The sequence below is a fragment of the Caretta caretta genome, chromosome 14 (genome assembly GCF_965140235.1).
Source record: "Caretta caretta isolate rCarCar2 chromosome 14, rCarCar1.hap1, whole genome shotgun sequence".
NCBI classification, from domain to species: domain Eukaryota; kingdom Metazoa; phylum Chordata; order Testudines; family Cheloniidae; genus Caretta; species Caretta caretta.
In genome coordinates, this window is record NC_134219.1 from 8,939,567 (window position 1) to 8,959,834 (window position 20,268).

Here is a 20,268-nt window from a genome sequence, read left to right on the forward strand (position 1 = left end):
TAGTATCCTGTCTTTGACAGGGCCAGCATCTTTCTTTAGAGGAAGGTGCATGAAACCTGTAGTGGAATAATCTGCCCCTAGGAAAGTTTCTTGCCAATTCCTGTTGGCTAGCAGTTGGTTTATACCCTGAAACATTTGGTTTTTATTTGCATTTTTTAAAAAATTGCTATCTACCATAAATGTGGATGTTCTTTTATCTATATGCGTCCAAACCTTCTCTGAATCCTACTGAGCTCTTGGCCTCAATCCTGTCTAGTGACAAGGAGTTCCATGGGCTAATTATGCACTGTGTAAAAAAAAAAAAAAAAAATGCACTGTCTTTGTAATGACTCCAGTTGTTACGGTTGTTTCAGCCCTGTGCTCTTTGGTTTCTCAGTGGTGTCTCTTAAGAGTGGAGCCCACGGTCTCTTTAGTCCACAGAGTGCTTGCACCACTCTTTTTTATATACAAGATTCTCTCCCAAAAGTATTAGACAGTACTAATGGTTTATTTTGATTTCAGCATAAAAAAGATTCCTATCTCAGAATTAATAAAACAAATAACTATGGAGTATGGGCAGATTATTGAAACAAAATAGACTTAATACTAAGATACAAAAGAAAAACACTGACAGTAAATGAAAGGAGTTTCACATTAGTCACGTTACTTGGGGCCCAATGGAGGAACGCTAAAACTAGCTAGCAAACAAACATTGTACAAGGCATATTGATAATAGTGGATGAAAACTACTTTTTCTTTGTCTCTGATAGTTTGCTACCACTTCTGCCACCTTACTTAGGATACTAGGGTGGGGGTTGGGGGAAGGTGTTAAAGATCATGTATTTTCTTGGTTCATAAGGAAGAAGCAATATCATTTTCTGGGTGACAGGCAGGGCAGCAGTTTTTCATGAATAAGCATTGTTTCTGAACTTCAACATCCCACCCCATTTGCTGATAGTGGAGAGTGCTTGACAATAGAGGACTTTAATCTTCAGGCAAAGTAAGTACTGAAGACTGGTTCAATATCTACTGGTTCCCCTGAGCTTCCTCTTCAGAATCTTGTCTTCTCCCCTGGCTTAGTTTATGCTAAGGTGTGAACCACAGCACTCATATTATTGTGATGGATACCATAAACAAACCTAGACTGGTAGGTAGGTCTATTAACTTCCCCTGATGACTCCTAAAAACTGAATAGGGCTGGTCAAACTGTGCTGCTGATTTCATTAGCATTTAATTTAGACTAGTAACTGTTACGTTTTATAGTTGAAGATTTTCACTAACTTCAGGTAGCAGCTGAATGTTAGCCCTGATCTGCAACCAGGACCGATTAACAATTCTAATACTACCAATACAAAAGATTAGGAATCATAAGTACAGCTAAATCAGTTTGATGTCTGGAATGTTGTCTAAATCCCAAGTTCATATCGTGGTTTTACATTGTTTGTCAAGTCTATTAAATATGCACTTACAAACCCACTAAAAAAGACAGGATCCCTGATCTGATAGATCAGATTTGCTTTCAGTGAGATTTAGACTCTTGAATTTTTTTTACCACAAATTTAATTTTCTTGTTAAACTGTCATACTTTATTTGGGTCCTCCACAGGGCTGGCTTTATCCTCCTTGTTGGAGCACCTCGTCATTTAAACTAGCACTGTTCAAAAGCACTGAAAACTTGTATAATAAAGGCATATGACAATGGACCAGAAAATTTCAGATTTCTCATCTAAACAACAAATTACAGTCAGAAGATATTTGGAATTATTTTAGTATCTGTGCCTAATCATGTCTGTAACATACTTTAAAAAAAAAAAATCTAATTCCTGTCTTAAAACTATATGTTGTGATTAGCAACAATAAGGAGTGCCCGTAGAGAGATCCTGTTTTTAATTGTCTGAGCATTTTTAATGTTACAAAGTGCTTAGTTACCTGTAGTTTTGAGTTTTATATATCTTTGCGAGTTTATAGTAATCTAGTCTAAGAATTTTATGTTCCACATTTTGAATTAAAAACTAAAGGAACATTACTTGGAAATAGATATATTGTTTAAGAGTAAAACATTAATGATTTGCTACTGGGTTATATTTAAAGGCCAGTGCTTGCAAACCCTTACTCTTGTGAGTAATCCTCAGACAAGAAGGCCCACTGATGGACCTCTTTGGTCCTTGTTGCATGACTGACTGCAAGTTTTGCATAAGAATGGGCTTGGAAGATCTAGCCTACATTAAGAAACTTGGGGTTTGTCTACATTGGCACTTTGTTGGCAAAACTTTTGTCATTCAGGGGTGTTAACCCCTCCCGAAGGAGCGCTTTGTCAGCAGGATTCAGAGTAGCAGCCATGTTAGTCTGTATCCGCAAAAAGAAAAGGAGTACTTGTGGCACCTTAGAGACTAACAAATAAATTTGTTAGTCTCTAAGGTGCCACAAGTACTCCTTTTTTTTTTTTTTTTGGTCAGCAGGAGTACCTCTCCTGCTGACAAAGCCGCTACTGCTTGTGTGGGGTGGAAATTTTTTGTCAGCAGGAGAGCTCTCTCCTGCTGAGAAATAGCAGCTACACTGCGTGCCTTTTAGCAGCATGGCTGTAGCTGAAAGCCTCAGAGTGTAGCCATAGCCTCAGACTTTCTAGCACAGCTGGAGGGATACAGCTGCATGATTATACACTTCCTTATATCTTGTTAATTTACCTATGCCTTCAATATTTATTGATTTTTATTGGAGTTTTTGTTGGTGTTCTTTCCTGGCTGGTCATCCTTATGTTGTCAAAGTCCTAGTTTGAATGCTTTTTTTAGGTGATCTAACAATTTGCTGCTTTAAAGTAGAGCCAAAGTGTGTGCTCGCTCCCCACTCATCTCTCTGTGTAACCCCATAGTTATTGATATAGTTATTAGGGGCATCAGATCAGAATTTGTTCCCTCTTTGGCACACTAACTGGAACATGATGGTCTAAATTGTATTTTCCTACCTGTTGGTTCCTCTGTGCCTCTTCACACACCAGTGAGGGGAAAAAGAAATCAGGACTTTATTTGTGGGCTAGTTCATCATGGAAGCTACTCATAGAGTTGAAAGGATTTAAAGATAGAATAAGTTAATTTTCTATACAGGTGAGATGATCGCTATGGAAAGCTTTATCCTATCTGGTTATATTGCAGGAGCCTTTGCCCTACCTTGCTTTAGAGTTATTAGATTGGTGGCTTTTTGCTTGGCTTCATGGGAAGGGAGAGCAAAGGATGTGTGTGTGTGTGTGTCCAGATGCTTCTTTCACCCGTGATTCTCCTGAGGTCTGTACTTATCTTGGCGCACCTGTTGTTTTGGGCAGCAGAACTCTGGTCTACGCTACCAACTTATATCAGTATAACTGCATCATGGATTTTCCACACCCCTGAGTGACATAGTTATACCAGCCTAACCCCTGGTGTAGATAGTGCTGTGTTGACAGGAAGGCTTTTCCTGTTGACATAGCTGTCACCTGTCGGGGAGATGAAGTACCTACGCCGACAGGAGAAGCCCTCCTATTGGCATAAGCAGCATCTTCACTAAATGCTACAGTGGTGCAGCTGCAGCGCTGTAAGTGTAGACCAGCCCTGAGCCTCTTTTGTTGAAGTGCGGTGGGGGGTGGGAGAGTGAGAAGGGAAGGCAAAGTCCATCTCTCCAGCACAATAGTTCAAAAGAAATTCCCTGGATGGAAATTTTCTTGTCCCCTACATGGGGAGAGAAGAATCAAGTAGCAGAAAGGCAGGTGGCCCCTTAGCTCACATTTTTACCAATCTTGGGAAATGTTATTCAGTTTTCCTTCTCTCCTTCCCCTTCCTGAGGTAAGGCTACAGTATTTCTGTATACTTGCATTTCATTATCTCAGTATTAGGGCTGAATGTAAATCTGATTGAAGCAAGGAGGATGTTGCCTTAAGCACAAAGGGTTGTTTGGTACTTGTAAAACTCCACACACGTTTTTCATTTATTTATTTATTTCCTTCCTGCTGTTCTTGGCACAAGATCCCTTGTTATGTTTTTGAACCTCCTAGATTTGGAATTTAAAGGAGTTTGGTGCACACAAGTTTTTATTGATGATCTCTATAATATGCACAAGTCCCATCCCTAGAAAGTGTCAGGCCCATGTGATTCTGCAGCTAGTTTAGCTCTGTTCTGTGTCAAAATCTAGATTCTATTTTAGCAATTCTGCAGCAACATCAGTGTTCAAAGCACTGCATTAGCATTAACTATGTTAAGCTTAACCTCATCCCTGTGAGGTAAGTAAGTATGTTTATCTCCCTGTCTCAGATGTGGAAACAAGCACAGCAGCAACTTGCCCAAGGTCCCACAATGAGACTAGAGCAGAGATTGCTTACATCACCAGGAGAGAACTTTTGGTGTAGACACATGCACAACTAGGTTGACCCAAGTCGTCGACTTAGGTTGACCAACTCTGTAGTGTAGATTAGGTGCCAGGGTCAGAACTTGGGAAATCCTGGCCTATTAGGCTGTTGGTTCCCAAATTGTGGGCTGTGGACCATGGAGAGCAGGCTGGTCATATGGTGCTGGCTTTTCTCATTTCCCAGCTGACAAATCGCATTAAAAGGCTGAGAATCCTTTAAATACTGTTCTACAATTACTTTTTCATGTAAGCCATTGCAATAGCTGCCACAAGGATGTGAATGAGAAGAGACATGGCTCATCCAATAATGAATGGGAGAAAAGGTATTCACTAGACAATTTCTTGTTAAATTACTGTCAGTGCTAGGAACAAATTTGAGAATGCTTGCTCAGGAAGACATGACCTCCAGTTTTGCTTGTGTTTTCTCTGTCCTATCTTGAGATGTATGGCTTGCATTTATTCAATACCAGTTTAGTTTTTTCTCTCTCCCCACCCCCACGTGAGGCCGGAATAACCTTGTGTGATTCATAAACTCTTTGGCAGCAATGATCCAGGTTAACTGCTGCAATAGCTACTGCTGGTCTGTTTTCAGGTCCTTCATGTTTGGAGTGGGATTGTTAGAACTGCATGGTATTGCGTAGCTAGAACCACAAAAACTGTAGGAATCAGGACAATGATAGCCCATTTAATACAATCTTGGCTTTTCTTTGTCAAACTGTGAATGAAGTTAACCCACCTATGACCAAATACAGTTACAAATCGAGGGACACATTTGTACAAGGAAGGATGGCGGATACTCTGATTGAAGTTAAGGGGAGTTTGCTTGACTGAGGATGATGGCATGTGGGCCATAGTTAATCAGTGGGAGGGCTTGTGAGAGCCAGAGAAGCAGGATTTGGTGCACTGCGTGTGTCCATGACCCATGGGGAGTATTGTAGAATAGTTGACAGTCAGTAACCTTGGCTCATGAGAGATTGAGAGCGAAGAGATTCCTTACACCCCCATTCTCCTTTACCGCTGTGATTTCTTAAAATAGGTTTATAGTGTAAAATATGTGAATTCCAACTTGCACTAACCTATAAAGAAGCTACTGGTCTGGAGCAGTCTCTCTCTCATGATTCTGCAGCAACTCTTTTTCAGTTACTACCTCGCTGCCTGGGGGGGTTCAGCCTGTGCAGTTCTGTTCTGACTGTTAATCACACAAATGTAGATGGTTCTGTAAATGTGTTTTTTAGTTCACAAAAATAAATAAACCCTTAAAACAACTTTTTTGGAAATGTTTGAGAACTGAAAAAAATGAATGGAATATGTCTTGTCGTTAGATATAAAAGAGCCTTAAAATACTAATCCTGCAGTTTGATAATCCTCTGAATGGCATTAAATCAGAATTATGATTATAAATGTAAAATATGAAAAAAATGTAAGTTAATAGTTCTGTTCTTGTGAAGAAGAATAAAAACAGACAAGGAGGCAAATCTCATTAGGAGGCTCTTGTGTGGTTAAGAATAACTGTTGAGCAAAGACCATGTTAGCTGTATTTTTTCAGTGACCTTTCCTATTTGAACTCTGGCTCCCCTAGAGTAAAAAGTTAGTTACTAATTCAGTGCTGCTCATTTTTATTTGTAGCTTCTTGTAGCTGTTAAATCCCTTTATTTTAAATCATGTCCTTTACACCAGTGGTTCTCAAAGCTGGCCCGCTGCTTGTTCAGGGAAAGCCCCTGGAGGGCTGGACCGGTTTGTTTACCTGCTGCATCCGCAGGTTTGTCCCTTGTGCCACGCCGCTTCCTGCAGCCCCCATTGGCCTGGAGCGGTGAACCGCGGCCAGTGGGAGCTGCAATCAAGCAACGGACCGGCTTTGAGAACCACTGCTTTACACTATTCTCTTTCTTCCTGTATGTGGAGGCCTCTTTCCTAGTTTTGTAGTAGTTGTGGATGAACAAATTATTGGTGTATTTAAAAAAAAATAATTTTCAATTTGTGAAAGCTAGACATCTTCAGTTACATTTTGCCCTGGCTTATTCACTGGGCAAACCATTATTGTTAATGGGGTTGCCTGATTAGTATATAGGGGCAGAATTTGATCTCTGTATATTGTATATTTTTATATGAGAAATATGCCAGTGCTACATGTGCAGTAATTTAGCATGCAAATGATTCTACTTTTTTAAAAGGAAAAAAGAGAAGATTTGAGGTGGATAGTAGCACATACTTTTTGGAAGAAGAACAATTTTTGTATAGAATATTTATGAGCAAGTGCAGGTAGCATTGGACACTGATTAGTCTATTCCAGTATAATCTGTAAGTATGTTTTTTTTTAAAGCAAAACTGAAATTTAAGAGTTTTGCTCTATTATCTAAATCTCTTTGGGGGGGGGGATATTTGTGTATTACTCACCTAGAGGTAGCTTCACCTTGGTGACCAAGCATCAGAACTGAATAAAATAAAGTTGGTTATAATACAGTTTGGAGACTGTTAGGCTTTGCTTTTTAAAACTTTAAATCCAAAATGGACATTCTGTCCTTTCTTGGTTTTTCTGTTGGACACTTCACCAAAAAATAAAAAGCTTTTACAACATCCTTTAATTTAATCAGTGAGGCAGGCAGCCCTGTCAACCATAGATTAATCCACTGAAGTTTGAAATAATCTTTCATCAGATTAAAGAGGAGCGGATTGTTTGCTCTTTGCGCAGGAGAACAAGTTGTAATAAAGTTCCACGCACCAGCCGTACCTCCCCTTCCTGCATCACTAAGAAGATTTCACTTTAGTTTATATCTACATTTTGTGTTTAATCTCTTCATATTTTGTTTTTGTACTAGAGTAAATATCTAATACTGGTAGCTCTCTCCATCTGAAGAACACTTTTCAAGCACTAACTAATCCCACATATTACCCCTGTGAGGTAGGTTCATTAATATCATCCCCATTTTAGGGAAGTAAGGCAAGCTAAGTGATTTGATCAAGCCCTGTAAGAGCCTGTCTGGACTAGCATAAAAGTGTGCGAGAGAAAGGTTAGCTGGTCAAGGTCCACGCTATGGGGAGCATGGTGTTCACTTCAACCAGTTAATGTGTTTAAAATACAACTTACCAACTATAGCATAGATAGGGTAAGACAGTATGTTTTACCCTATGCATGGTGTCAAGTATCAGGGGGTAGCCGTGTTAGTCTGTATCCTCAAAAACAACATGCATCTGAAGAAGTGAGGTTTTTAACCACAAAAGCTTATGCTCAAATAAATCTGTTAGTCTTTAAGGTGCCACTGGACTCCTTTGTTGTCTTACCCTATGTAAATCCTCAGGAAGTTGGGATCAGAGCCAGAACTAGAACTCAGAAATTCCTGTCTCCCATTCCTGTGGTCAATCCACTAGATAGACAATACCTCTCCCTCAAAATGTATTGTCAAAATCCATTACTGCAGGGGCGCTCAAACTTTTTCAGTGTGGTCCACATTTGGATAGTTGGCTCCCAGGTTCACAGCTCCTTGGCAGCCCACGACTTTGAAGGGCCCCAGCTCTGGGGCAGCCCACCACGCAAACTGCCCTGGAGCCAGAGCTCCATCCCCTTTCACAGAGAACTTCAGGACTTCCAGTTTCCATTCTAAAGTTGAACAAAATTGAATTCTGAAATATCCTCTGAAATGAGATTACTTTTCTCCACCCAGCTCTAGTTGTTATATTGTCCTTCTTTGTAAGGTGCTATGTTTGCTTTTTATTTTTCATCTCTGATTTACAGTTTCTTTAAAACTTAGGGGAATTCACAAAGAACTTAATTTAGTGTTAGCTAAATTTGCTTTGTTCTACTTTAATAATGTGTTCATCCAATGCTGGAAAGCTAAAAAAAAAAAAAAGTGTTTGAGGAACATGTGATTAAAGTAGAACAAAGTACATTTAGATAACACTAAAAGTTCTTTGTATGAATTTAGAAGAACTTATGAAGGCCTCTAGTACAGTGGTACCTGCACTAAAGATTAGTGGGGGTGACTCTCTCTCTTTTAAAATGTTCCCGTATTTTTCATTGCAGTTTTGTTTGACCTTTGTTTAAAAGCTGTTCTTTATTGGGCAACCCATCTTGCTTGTCTCTTGGGTGATAGTTTGAAACAGCTTTCATTAAAGTAGAATAATGCTTTGCACTTCTATAGAACCTTTCATCTACGAATCTCAGAATTTTCTGAACAATCAAAGAGCTTTACAAACATTCGTTACTTAATACCCATGCTTTTCATTTTCATAGAAAAATAATTCTGCTTTAATGAAGCTCAATAAACTATCCCCTCAAGGAGGTGAATATTTTATACCCATTTTACAGGTGGTATTTTTAAGAGCTGTCTCTTTTTAATAGGTGCTCTTACCTGTTTGGTGTCCCCCCCCCCAATCATCTCTGGGCAAAAATCATACTTTTATGTCTGCATCTTCCTAGTTGGAGTGAAAGGCATTATCTGCCAGGATCAGAGTTCTATATTCTCCTGTAGTAATTGAAGACCTCACTAATTCCTGTGACAAAGTAAGGAGTTACAACTCTGCTTTTTAGGTGTACTTGAGGAAATCAACTTTCCAGAAGAGAAATAGTGCTCTGAACTCAGGTTTTTTTTTTTTTAAATTCCTCTTAAGTTATCTTTCCTTAATGTATATATTCTTAAAGTACAGCTAAAAGAGAGAGAAACCTTAGGAAGAACGTTGAATTAATTACTTTCCAGTAGAAAATTTTTAAAAAATCAAAATCTTCTACTGAGGTAATCCTCCTCTTCCTGAAGTGTGGGGTCTTTAAATAGAAAGATTCTTGGGCAGATCTTCAGCTGGTGTAAATTGCCATGGCTCCATTGACTTCAGTAGAGTTATGATAGTTTACGTCCGCTGAAGTTCTGCTCGAGATAGTTAAGTCCCAGGCAGGCTGTGAAGAGCTACAAAAGGCTTTTACAAAACTGGGTGACTGGGCAACAAAATGGTAGATGAAATTCGATGTTGATAAATGCACAGTAATGCACATTGGAAAACATAATCCCAACTATACTGTGACAAAGTTCCTGCTCTACCTTGGTGGATCTTGCGCTTATTGGCGGATTTGCTCGCCTTGGAGCTTCACGGCAGCCCTCAGCTTGGTCGTTTTTCTGAACCCACAGTCCAGGTCGACTCCTCCTGTGTCTGACCAGGAGTTGGGAGCATTTGGGGGGAACCCGGGCCCGCCCTCTACTCTGGGTTCCAGCCCAAGGCCCTGTGGAATGCAGCTGTCTGGAGTGCCTCCTGGAACAGCTGTGCGACAGCTACAACTCACTGGGCTACTTCCCCATGGCCTCCTCCCACACCTTCTTTATCCTCACCATAGGACCTTCCTCCTGGTGTCTGATAATGCTTATACACCTCAGTCCGCGTTCTCGCTCTCAGCTCCTAGTGCCTCTTGCTCCCAGCTCCTCACACGTACACCACAAACTGAAATGAGCTCCTTTTTAAAACCCAGGTGCGCTGATTAGCCTGCCTTAATTGATTCTAGCAGCTTCTTGATTGGCTGCAGGTGTTCTAATCAGCCTGTCTTAATTGTCTCCAGAAGGTTCCTGATTGTTCTGGAACCTTCCCTGTTACCTTACCCAGGGAAAAGGGACCTACTTAGCCTGGGGCTAATATCTGCCTTCTATTACTCTCCTATAGCCATCTGGCCTGACCCTGTCACAATACATATAAATGATGGGTCTAAATTAGCGGTTACCACTCAAGAAAGAGATCTTGGAGTCATTGTGGATAGTTCTTTGAAAACATCCACTCAATGTGCAGCAGCAGTCAAAAAAGCAAACAGGATGTTGGGAATCAGTAAGAAAGGGATAGATAATGACACAGAAAACATCATTGCCTGTATATAAATCCATATCTTGAATACGGCTTGCAGATATGGTTGCCCCATCTTAAAAAAGATATATTGGAATTGGAAAAGGTTCAGAAAAGGGCAACAAAAATGATAGGGGAATAGAATGGCTTCTGTATGAGGAGAGATTAATAAAACGGACTTTTCAGCTTGGAAAAGAGACGACTAAGGGGGGAGATATGATTGAGGTCTATAAAATCATGACTGGTGTGGAGAAAGTAAATGAGAGAAGGCGTAAATAATACTTCCTTAACAAATGAAATTAATAGCAGGTTTAAAACAAACAAAAGGAAGTATTTCTTCATACAATGGCAAAGAGTTCCACAGGTTGACTGACTGCAGAGGATGTTGTGAAGGCTAAGACTACAACGGGGTTCAAAAAAGAACTAGATAAGTTCATGAAGGATAGGTCCATCAATGGCTATTAGTCAGGACGGGCAGGGATGCTGTCCCTAGCTTCTGTATGCCAGAAGATGGGAATGGGCGATAGGGGATGGATCACTTGATGATTACCTGTTCTGGTCATTCCCTCTGGGGGCATCTGGCATTGGCCACTGTCGGGAACACCCTCTAAGAACTGCTCCATTTGCATTAGGAAGGGCAAATCTTCTGGAGATTTAAACACTTGCTCTTGATATCCAGGCATCCCAATGTTTCACAATGTGGTAGGCATATCAGGTAAATGACACGACTGGTTTCCACTTTAGGGCTCTGAACCGCCGACGGGAATGCTCGGGTGTTAGCCCCATTCTGACTCTCTCCTTGGTTTTAAACAGTTCCTACTGGTTCATTTGTTCCTTAGGCATTTCAGCTGACACCTCAGCTAAGGGTCCACTGAGTTGCGGTCTCAGCTCTACCCTGTATTGGTCCATAGAGATGCTGTACCCAAGGCAGGCCCTTTTGAAGTTTTCCAAGAAGGCCTCGGTATCATCACCTGTCTTGCAGGTGGGGAACTTTCTGGGATGGGAAGTGGTACCTGGAGAAGGATTGCTAGGGTTTGTTGGTATATTTTGCTGAGCTTTTGCCTTCTCCATCTCCAGTGCATGCTTCCTCTGTTTTTCCTTCTCCTCCAGTTCTTTCGCCCTTGCCGCCATAGCTCTCCTGTGGGCAGCTTCTAGGGCTTTTTCTGCCTCTTTCGCTGCCTCCAGTCTGGCTAACTCCAATTTATGTTGTGTCTTGGTTTCTGTCATCTTTGCCTCTCTGTTTTTAACTAACTTTACACCAGAGAGTTAGAAATAAAACAAACAAAAAAAAAACTTGGCTTGTAAAATTTTGCTGTGCTGTAATATGATACCTATATTCTCTGATAGTGATTGTCAATCTACTGAAAAATCCTAAAAAAACCCCAAACAAACAAAAAAACCACCTTTGTCTCCAGGCAAATAGGCAGAAAACCCCTCTAGTTGCTCTTAGGTAAAAAATAACAACTCTTCAGGTCTGTGAAGACTTGTGAATTTCCCTGCAGGAGGTTTACTGCCCTGCCTTTAGGTAGAGAAAACTCCAGCTTACAAAAGACAATTCCCTTTTGTCTCTGCTCTGGCTCCCAAGCAGAGAAAAAAAAAACCTCTAACTGCTTTCAGTTTAAAACCTGCTTTCCAGCAGCCCAAAGGAAAAAAAAAAATTTCCTTTTCAAATCTGTGCTTCTGGTTCAAAAAAATCTCAGATTGATCTCAAAATGATTTCAAGTTAATCCCACCGCTCTGCCACCATGTCAAGGTTCCTTCCCCACTCTGAACTCTAAGGTACAGATGTGGGGACCTGCATGAAAACCTCCTAAGTTTACTTTTACCAGCTTAGGTTAAAACTTCCCCAAGGTACAAACTATTTTACCTTTTGCCTTTGGACTTTATCGCTGCCACCACCAAACGTCTAACAGGTATATAATTGGGAAAGAGCCTGTTTGGAAACGTCTTTCCCCCCCAAAATCCTCCCAAATCTTACACCCCCTTTCCTAGGGAAGGTTTGTTAAAGATCCTCACCAATTTGCATAGGTGAACCCTTGGATCCAAACCCTTGGATCTTAAGAACAATGAAAAAGCAATCAGATTCTTAAAAGAAGAATTTTAATTGAAGAAAAAGTAAAAAGAATCACTTCTGTAAAATCAGGATGGTAAATACCGTACAGGGTAATTAGATTAAAAACATAGAGAATCCCTCTAGGCAAAACCTTAAGTTATAAAGACACAAAACCAGGAATCTACATTCCATTCAGCACAGCTTATTTTCTCACCATTTAAAGGAATCAGAATCTAACGCATATCTAGCTAGATTACTTACTAAATTCTAAGACTCCATTCCTGTTCTGTCCCTGGCAAAAGCATCACACAGACAGAGAGAGAGAGGCTTTGTTTCTCCCTCCCCCCAGCTTTTGAAAGTATCTTGTCTCCTCATTGGTCATTTTGGTAAGGTGCCAGCGAGGTTATCCTAGCTTCTTAACCCTTTACAGGTGAAAGGGTTTTTCCTCTGGCCAGGAGGGATTTAAAGGTGTTATCCCTTCCGTTTATATTTATGACAAATGTAATGCTCTGTGGTTCTGTTTTAAGGAGGATATTTAATGTCCCAACTTGGAAAAAGACTGTAGACTGAAAAGGTAAAATAAGTTCTGTTTGTCAAGGAATTAAATCTCTTTCCTGATGTGAATAAACGGAGTCCCAGAAATTAGACCAAGAACTTTAATGGTAGATTATTTTTTCTGCATCCCTCCACTAGTGCAGGGTCATTCTCAGCTGAACATATTGGGAGGAGTATTCCAGCCTAGCTTTATGGCAAAGGTAGTGCTGCAAGTTCATTGCTGACTATTTCAGTTAGTGGCTTGATGACACAGTTCATTGCTTAGGTTAAGGCTACAGCCACTTTGACCACAAGTATTTTGTGGAGATTGAGTTTTGTACGCATAGACTGGAGATCTTTAGTTTTTATTCTTTTGGTTGTATTTGGAATTCTGGCTGTTGACAGAGGCTGAATTGATGATAAAGATCTTGTGATTTTGTTTTTCAAAGTGACTGGAGAACACCAGACAACTACTATCCTATGTCTCTCAGTGCTGATATGAAGATTCTAGTGAATGTTCTGGAGAACAGAATTCTTGAGAGGAAAAGATGAACCCCAGATCAAGTGGGCTTAGTCAAAAGCTGCACTGGTAATGCAGATGCTTGTAGGCTCTGCCCTATAATTCATGCAGGACAATGTATGCATTTGTCAGTGGCTGCCTTTTGTTACGAGTGATCTAAAAGCTTTCAGGAGGGTGGAGTAGGTTTTATAACTAACCCATACAGTATAGAAATTTGCTTTGAATTCAACATTAAAGTGTTGAATATGCTGCTTTGGTGATGTAGTGGTTCACTGCTCTTCTGTTGTTTTCTATTATACTCTGTTGCTATCAGACCTTTCGTATAGTGTGCGTATGCATGCAAGCATTAAGAAAGTTGCTGTTATAAATTTTTAATCAAATGACACCTACATTTAAAATCACTCACGTTTCAGTATTAGATAGCTCCAATTTTACTTTGTTTTAAATATATTCAACTGATTAATTTTATACAACTATGAAATAGTAATCTTAATATGTGCTATTATAGGGCTGATATCTAAACTTTTAATGTTCAAGCAGAAATCCTGCTTGCTGCTGTGGATACTTGTTATATTCTTCTTCTGGGTTGTGCTTGTCATTTTGGCAATGTTAAAAAGTAACTTTCTTCTAGCACTGAACAAAGACCTTTATTAGACTAGATCATTGCAGAACTTCTAGCTGGAAGCTTCCTCTAGCCCTTGTGTTTTAAAGAAAGAGTACTTATTCCCACCAATCTGTTACTACAGAAGTAGGAATGGTATGTTAATGGAAAATCTAGCATACTAAACAGGCCTGAATGAGGCATCCTGCTAAAAACTGGCGTCTGTTATGCCTTGATAGTAGGGTAACGTAGAAACTGGCTGTCCAAATGGTAACTGTAGCATAAATATATCTAGCTTCTATAGTGCTTTCCACCTTGAAGGTTATCAAAGAGATTCAGAAACATGGAAAAAAGCAGATATCTCTTGAGCTCTACTTCACAGTGGGGAGAGAGAGGTGGCTGACAGCTAGAGATCGGCATCTTTAGAACAATGCAAAAAACCTACAAGATGCTAATGTGGGAAACTGTGTTTTCCAGCTTTTATTTAGCAAGTCAATAACCCCCAAATGTTCCAAAGGTGTTCTTTGGGCCTTAAAATTGTATCTGGGGGCCCAAACTGAAATCCTAGATCGAGTGTAGTAGTGTGCACTGGCTTAGTGTATGACTGTGCTTTCTTTAGTGGCTGGCCCCAGTGACCTGTTGCAAAAGGAGTACTCCTTCAGCTAAAGTGATATAGGCTTATGCTTTTGTGCAGAAGGTCCTAGGTTCAATCCTCGCTGGTGACCATGGTGTCTGTATGAATGTGGCCACAATTTGCCCTTTCAACTGGTTCAGTAAGAACAGGTCAGACTACCTTAAGGCTCCTCAAACTGGGTTACAGTTCAGACCACTTTAGCTGAACTGGTTTTAACAAGTTAAAGAATCTTCCACCATGTAGAGAGGTCAGACTTGAATGCTGTGGCATAGATTGCATCCCTGATGGTTCGACAGAGGAAGCATACAACAAAATTTGCTTATATTTTACTGGTGTATGCAGTATAAAGGGAGAAGTTTTCATTTCTGTTGTACCATGAAGAAATGTACTGAGTTCAGACAATATTTAGCACAGTGACATGTAAGGAAAATTAGTGTTAATGGACAGGGGAGTTAAGGGCCATGTTTTAATAGTATTTGCTCTCTGAAGGACAAAAGTGAAGATTAAGTATCATGCGGTGATATTACTGTTAAAGTACTCAAGTGATTAGTGATTTTATAGTGAAGAATAAAATATGGTTATATCAACATCCCAAAACATGCTCAATGAACTACAAGGCTAGGTTTGTCCTCATTTTAATGTATCTTACAAACTTTAACAATCCTATCTGCCTGACCCTTTTCTAACACGCTACACAGACAAAATATTATAAATTAACTGGCAGAACAGGAAAACAAAATTCAGTGTCTGTTGTATTTTGGAAGAGCTATTGTTCTTGAAGGAAGACTGATGGATTAGAAAAATGGTGCTGCATTGGCTATGAGGTGCAGTTGTGTTTGAACAGCTAATGTGTCTCACTTTCAAATAAAGAATACCTGAAAACAATTTTCTCTTTGTAATTGGCCCATTATTCCTTAACAACAGTATAGGACGCATGACCAGGTCTTCTAGAATCAAGCTGATGGAAAATCCTGATTTGAAATAACCTTGCTTTTAAATATTTCCCATGCCGCTAGCATGGCTCAGGAGCAGAATTTCAAAATATGCCATGAGACAGTCTGTGATACCACAGGGACCTGTGTAGCTGGTTCACCCCCATCCCATTGAAAGTGCAGTGAAGACAGGTCCTTAGTGTAAAGTGTGATGGTCTCAACAAATCTATTCCTCCTCTTCCACCCGTCTTTCATCAGATGTCTGTATGCCAAGACAAGGGACGCACGTTTAAGGAATGATGGCACATATAAGGCAAAAGAAATCGTTTGAGAAAGCTCAGATTTAACAGGTTAAAAACTTCTTCTTTCCTCTTCAGAAGGGCTGTGAGGGGTAATCTGCATGAAATCCAACCGTCGCATTCAGAATAATCAAATTAGTGTCTTCATGGGCAGCTGGCAGGGACCTACACTTAAAGTGCAGCTGACAGCTCGTAAGGAAAAATATTGAAAAGCCTTTTATTTAGAATGTTTATATTTTCCCCTCACTTTTAAATTAAGAGCTTATCTGCTCCTGTTTGTTGCAGTTCATAGCAATGCCAAATATTTTGTTTTCTTGTAGGACATTTGCTGCAGAAGGTTGGAACCATTTGTACAGAGTGGTTTGTTGCACACCATTAGTAAGAATTACTCCTGTTGCCTTCAAATAGGATGTTGCATTAAGCAGTGATAACACAATCAGGAATGGTTGGCCTGTTTCAGTATGTCTGAATTGAGTTCCAGTACTACCCCTTTTCTCTCAGATGGAAAGGTTATGGAAAATACTGAATTGGACAATTAAATTCCCCTTTGTAACCATTACAGTAAATTTGGCTGTGTTGAAGTTTAAGATAGGTACTGCCTACACTGGTTTTGACCTGCTCTTTCAAATGGTCTGTTAACCCATAAAGTACTGTAGTAAGCTATTTCAGTCAGCCTCCTTTAATAAGTTGCTAGTTTGTGTAGATGTTACTTTCCTTCATGTATAAAGTTAAGCATGAAATAGACACTTTAAGTATCCTTATTTAGAAGATAGCAAAAATAAAATGTTCCCATTGACTTAAAAAATATTTTCAAATATATGTGGAAGTTCTGAAGATGCAAGTTGAGGTTAATCTCAACATTTAACTTTTTCATGAAGCATTATGAACTGGATCGCTGGATCCTGTGCTAGTTTTAGCACAATTAAACATCACCAAACCCCACTGTGCTAAAGGGGCACTGTTAGGTAACTTTGGACCAAAATATGAGGAGTTTTGTGTGGGTATGTGTGTACATACATGTAAAATATCTAAAAACAGCCTACTCCTTATCGTGGCCTTAAAGGCCTACAGAAATTTTCTTCGTAAAAACAAACCTTTTTAGAAACGGACTGTACTGACTTTCACTTATTTTCTAAAGTGTCTGATTAAAACAATACCAAACTCAGTGACAGAAACAAAGCTTTCAAATAAAAAATAGGAGAGGGAAAATAGTGCATAAAATCAAACACCAGTAACTAGTTGCTTGGTACTGTTCGGTTTTGGAAAGATCTACATGAGTGAGCTAGGTGCTTTTCAAACACAAGAGAGGGCATTCTCCTCCCAAGAGCTTTTGATTGGATGCTTTTGTCCTGGATGTGGGGGAGAGTAGATCCACAGTGCTGCAAATGGTCACAGATGGAGAGGTTTTGCTAGTTTCTGGGTGAGTGAGTGCTGAAACTAGCACCAATGACTGAATTGTATGAAAGCTGGTTCTTCTCACATCAGTGCTACACTTGGGTCCCCACAGCCTTCTCTTCATGTTCCCAAACTTTCTCATCTTCAGCTTAGAGAGACAGAGTGGCATCTCTTACTGGACCAACTTCTGTTGGTGAGAGAGACAAGCTTTCAAGCCACACAGAGCTCTTCTTCAGGTCTGGGAAAGATACTTGGCTACTGGCCCATAGTTTCTTGTCATCTAAGCTAGTGCCTCAGGCCTTCATGGCCTTATCTTCAGTCCACCGAGTCTTTCCCAGCCTTGAGTGATCTTGCTTTGGCCCTGCTGCTCACCTCTGTCTTTCCTGCTCATCTTGTGGTGCAGTAAATAGGTTACTGTAACTGTGCTGCTAGGTCCAACCTTTCCAGACTACTGTACCCCGTTCAGGAGTATGATTTGTCCTCTGTACTCCCAAGCTTCACCTCACTTAAAAATTACTTGCTTACAAAATCAGACATAGAAATAAAAAGGTATCACAGCACACTAGTACTGAAAAATTGCTCCCTTTCTCACTTTTACCATATAATTATAAAATCAATTGGAATATAAATATTGTCCTTACATTTCAGTGTATAGTATATAGAGCTGTATAAACAAGTCACTGTCTGTATGAAATGTTAGTTTGTACTGACTTTGCTAGTGCATTTTATGTAGCCTGTTGTAAAACTAGGCAAATATCTAGGTGAGATGATATACCCCTTGGAAGATCTCTGCGTACCCCCAGGGGTACATGTACCCCTGGTTCAGAACCACTGTGCTTGGCTGCCCATACTATCTCCTCTGCCTCAATTAATGACCAGAAGTTTTGCCTGTTTAATAAATGAAGGATAATTAGAGTAAGCAAAGACTGAACATACAATTTTGGGTTTGCTTATTAATGTAGGATCTATACTTGGCTGGCAGCATCCCTTGTAAGCTGGTGTGGAGGCAAAAGAATGCTAAACTGAAGCCATTTGTAACCAGATGACCTGGTTCCACCCTGTGAATCCTGTCTGTTAAAACATCCTTATTGCTGGACTGGAAGTGCATCAAAGTGTTTTTGGTTTTTTTCTTATGAGTTTTTAGAAAGCAACCCAGGTGTGCATTAGTCAGGCTTTCAAGGCAGGCTTGACACTTGGTTAAATATCTTAGTTGATAGGAAAGTGTCCCATTTCTCTTGCATATGAAATCAAGGAAGACTTAATTATTTCAAGTGTTACTGATTGATCCACCTCCACTTCCTACTATCTTGATAGAGACACCGCTTTATGGCCCGTCCATCATTTCTGGATAAAGCTGCATGTATTTCACAATGATCATTGAACTGCAGAGCAGAACTAAAGAAAATTAATGAGTGGGTGGTGGTGGGGGGAGGAAATCTCTTCAGTGGCCATTTATTTCTCCGAACTGCTGTTTGCAATCCTGTGTCCTGCTTCTACTTTTTTTTTTTTTTTTTAACAAAAGTAGAACATCAGTTTTATAGTCTGTCTTAGTGTTCTGACCATTTCACATTAATCTGTCAAATGCAATTCAAAGAGAGAGGGATTTTCTTAGTTGTACAAAGTGTCCAGTTTGTTCCTTTTTTTTAAGGCATGTATGTTTCAATATGACACCTGAATTGCCAGTATCTGTGAAGATCTGATTGCTGCTGTTTCACTGTAGTGTATGGAGTCTTCTTATAATTACACTCTAAGAGCCAAATCCTGCTTTCACAACGCATGTGGGTCTCCCAGTGGTCTGCAGGAGCACCAAGTGTCAGAGGTGAGAATTTGGCATTCATGACTAGTAGTGTGAAACTGATTCCACTCAGATCAGGCAGAATCTTGATAGTGAAAGAAACACCTTTCACTATCAACCCTAAAGGCTTTTTTTTTTTTCCCAGAGTTGAGGTTTATAATAAACTTCCTGAAAAGGTTCTGGCCTTGCATCATTGCTTTTCTGCAATTCTGTATGGCTTTAACCTTGTTAAATCATTGATGTTTTTATTAGAGAGCAAAATAAACACATACAGACAATCAGCTCTGTGTGCAGTATGCATGTGCAATGATCTATTTACAGCCAAGACTAGAATAGGTAAATAACCCATTTAGGAATCAAATAGTGCCAACTGTATATGCTCCACACCTCCATTCTTCTTTTCTGATAAGTCAGTCTGTTTTTTCTGTGCACAAGCTGAAATTTTCAGATTTTAATCCTTATACACTCTCCATCCGGCAAGTGAGAACTCTTTTAAGATGCTGTGTCTGGATGGGGCAGGGTAAACTACTAGAAGTATACACAAAATCTAGTATCTTGCAGGAGGTTTTCTAGTAGTGTTGTGAATAAGAGGGTCTGCTGTAATATTTAGTGTTATGATTGTGGGGATCAGCCTAGGAGGTTTATATTTATGGGGCACCACTTTTGGAGAGAAGGACATTGAATATAAAGATTTAATCTCTGGGGTCTCATTTGGAGATGCTTCTTCCATTTCCCCCCCTCGAGTTGAAATGTTCTGTTTTGTTGTTGAACCAGTTGCCTCTGTGTGGCTGTTCCTCTGTCTCTCATAAATAGACCTTTTACTGGAGCTGCAAAAAGCTTGTTGAAAGGTGCCAAACTGCTGTAGCAGTAGATCCCTTATGGCTCATTGCCAAGACTGAAATATGAAATTGTCTGTCTGTCAGTTTTGAGGGGAGACTGGCGGGGTGGTTGGGGCAAGGATTAAAGCAAAACACAACACACTTCCACTCCTTTCATTATAAAAGTAAAACTTCCCTAGCCCTTCTGCTTGCAAGGAATCCCTCCCACTTGTTCAGTGATGTACACAGAGCCATATCCAGATGGTTATCCTCTGAGTTTATTTAACCACAGGCTCTTATTTTTGATACTACAGTAGGGAATGATAGCTTTTCACTTACAAAGGACAAGGTTTCTCATCCTCTAACCATTAGTTTTAAAGAAGGAAATTTTAAGAGGGCTAGTTCTCCTGAGAATAAAATCTACATGTTAAATGTTAGTATAAGATAGCTTGCTCCTTACGGGCCTTTGGCCAGGGGCTGGCCAAACCTGGTTACTGAAGGAGCCACATGTGCTGCATTAACCTTGA

At 40.0% G+C, this 20,268-nt stretch overlaps 1 protein-coding gene across 3 annotated transcripts in view; it reads left to right on the forward strand.

Annotated features, from left to right (window-relative positions):
• TEX2 (testis expressed 2) overlaps positions 1-20,268 on the forward strand; it is a 120,114-nt gene that overhangs the window by 12,781 nt on the left and 87,065 nt on the right. The gene's annotated exons all lie outside the window — the stretch shown is intronic.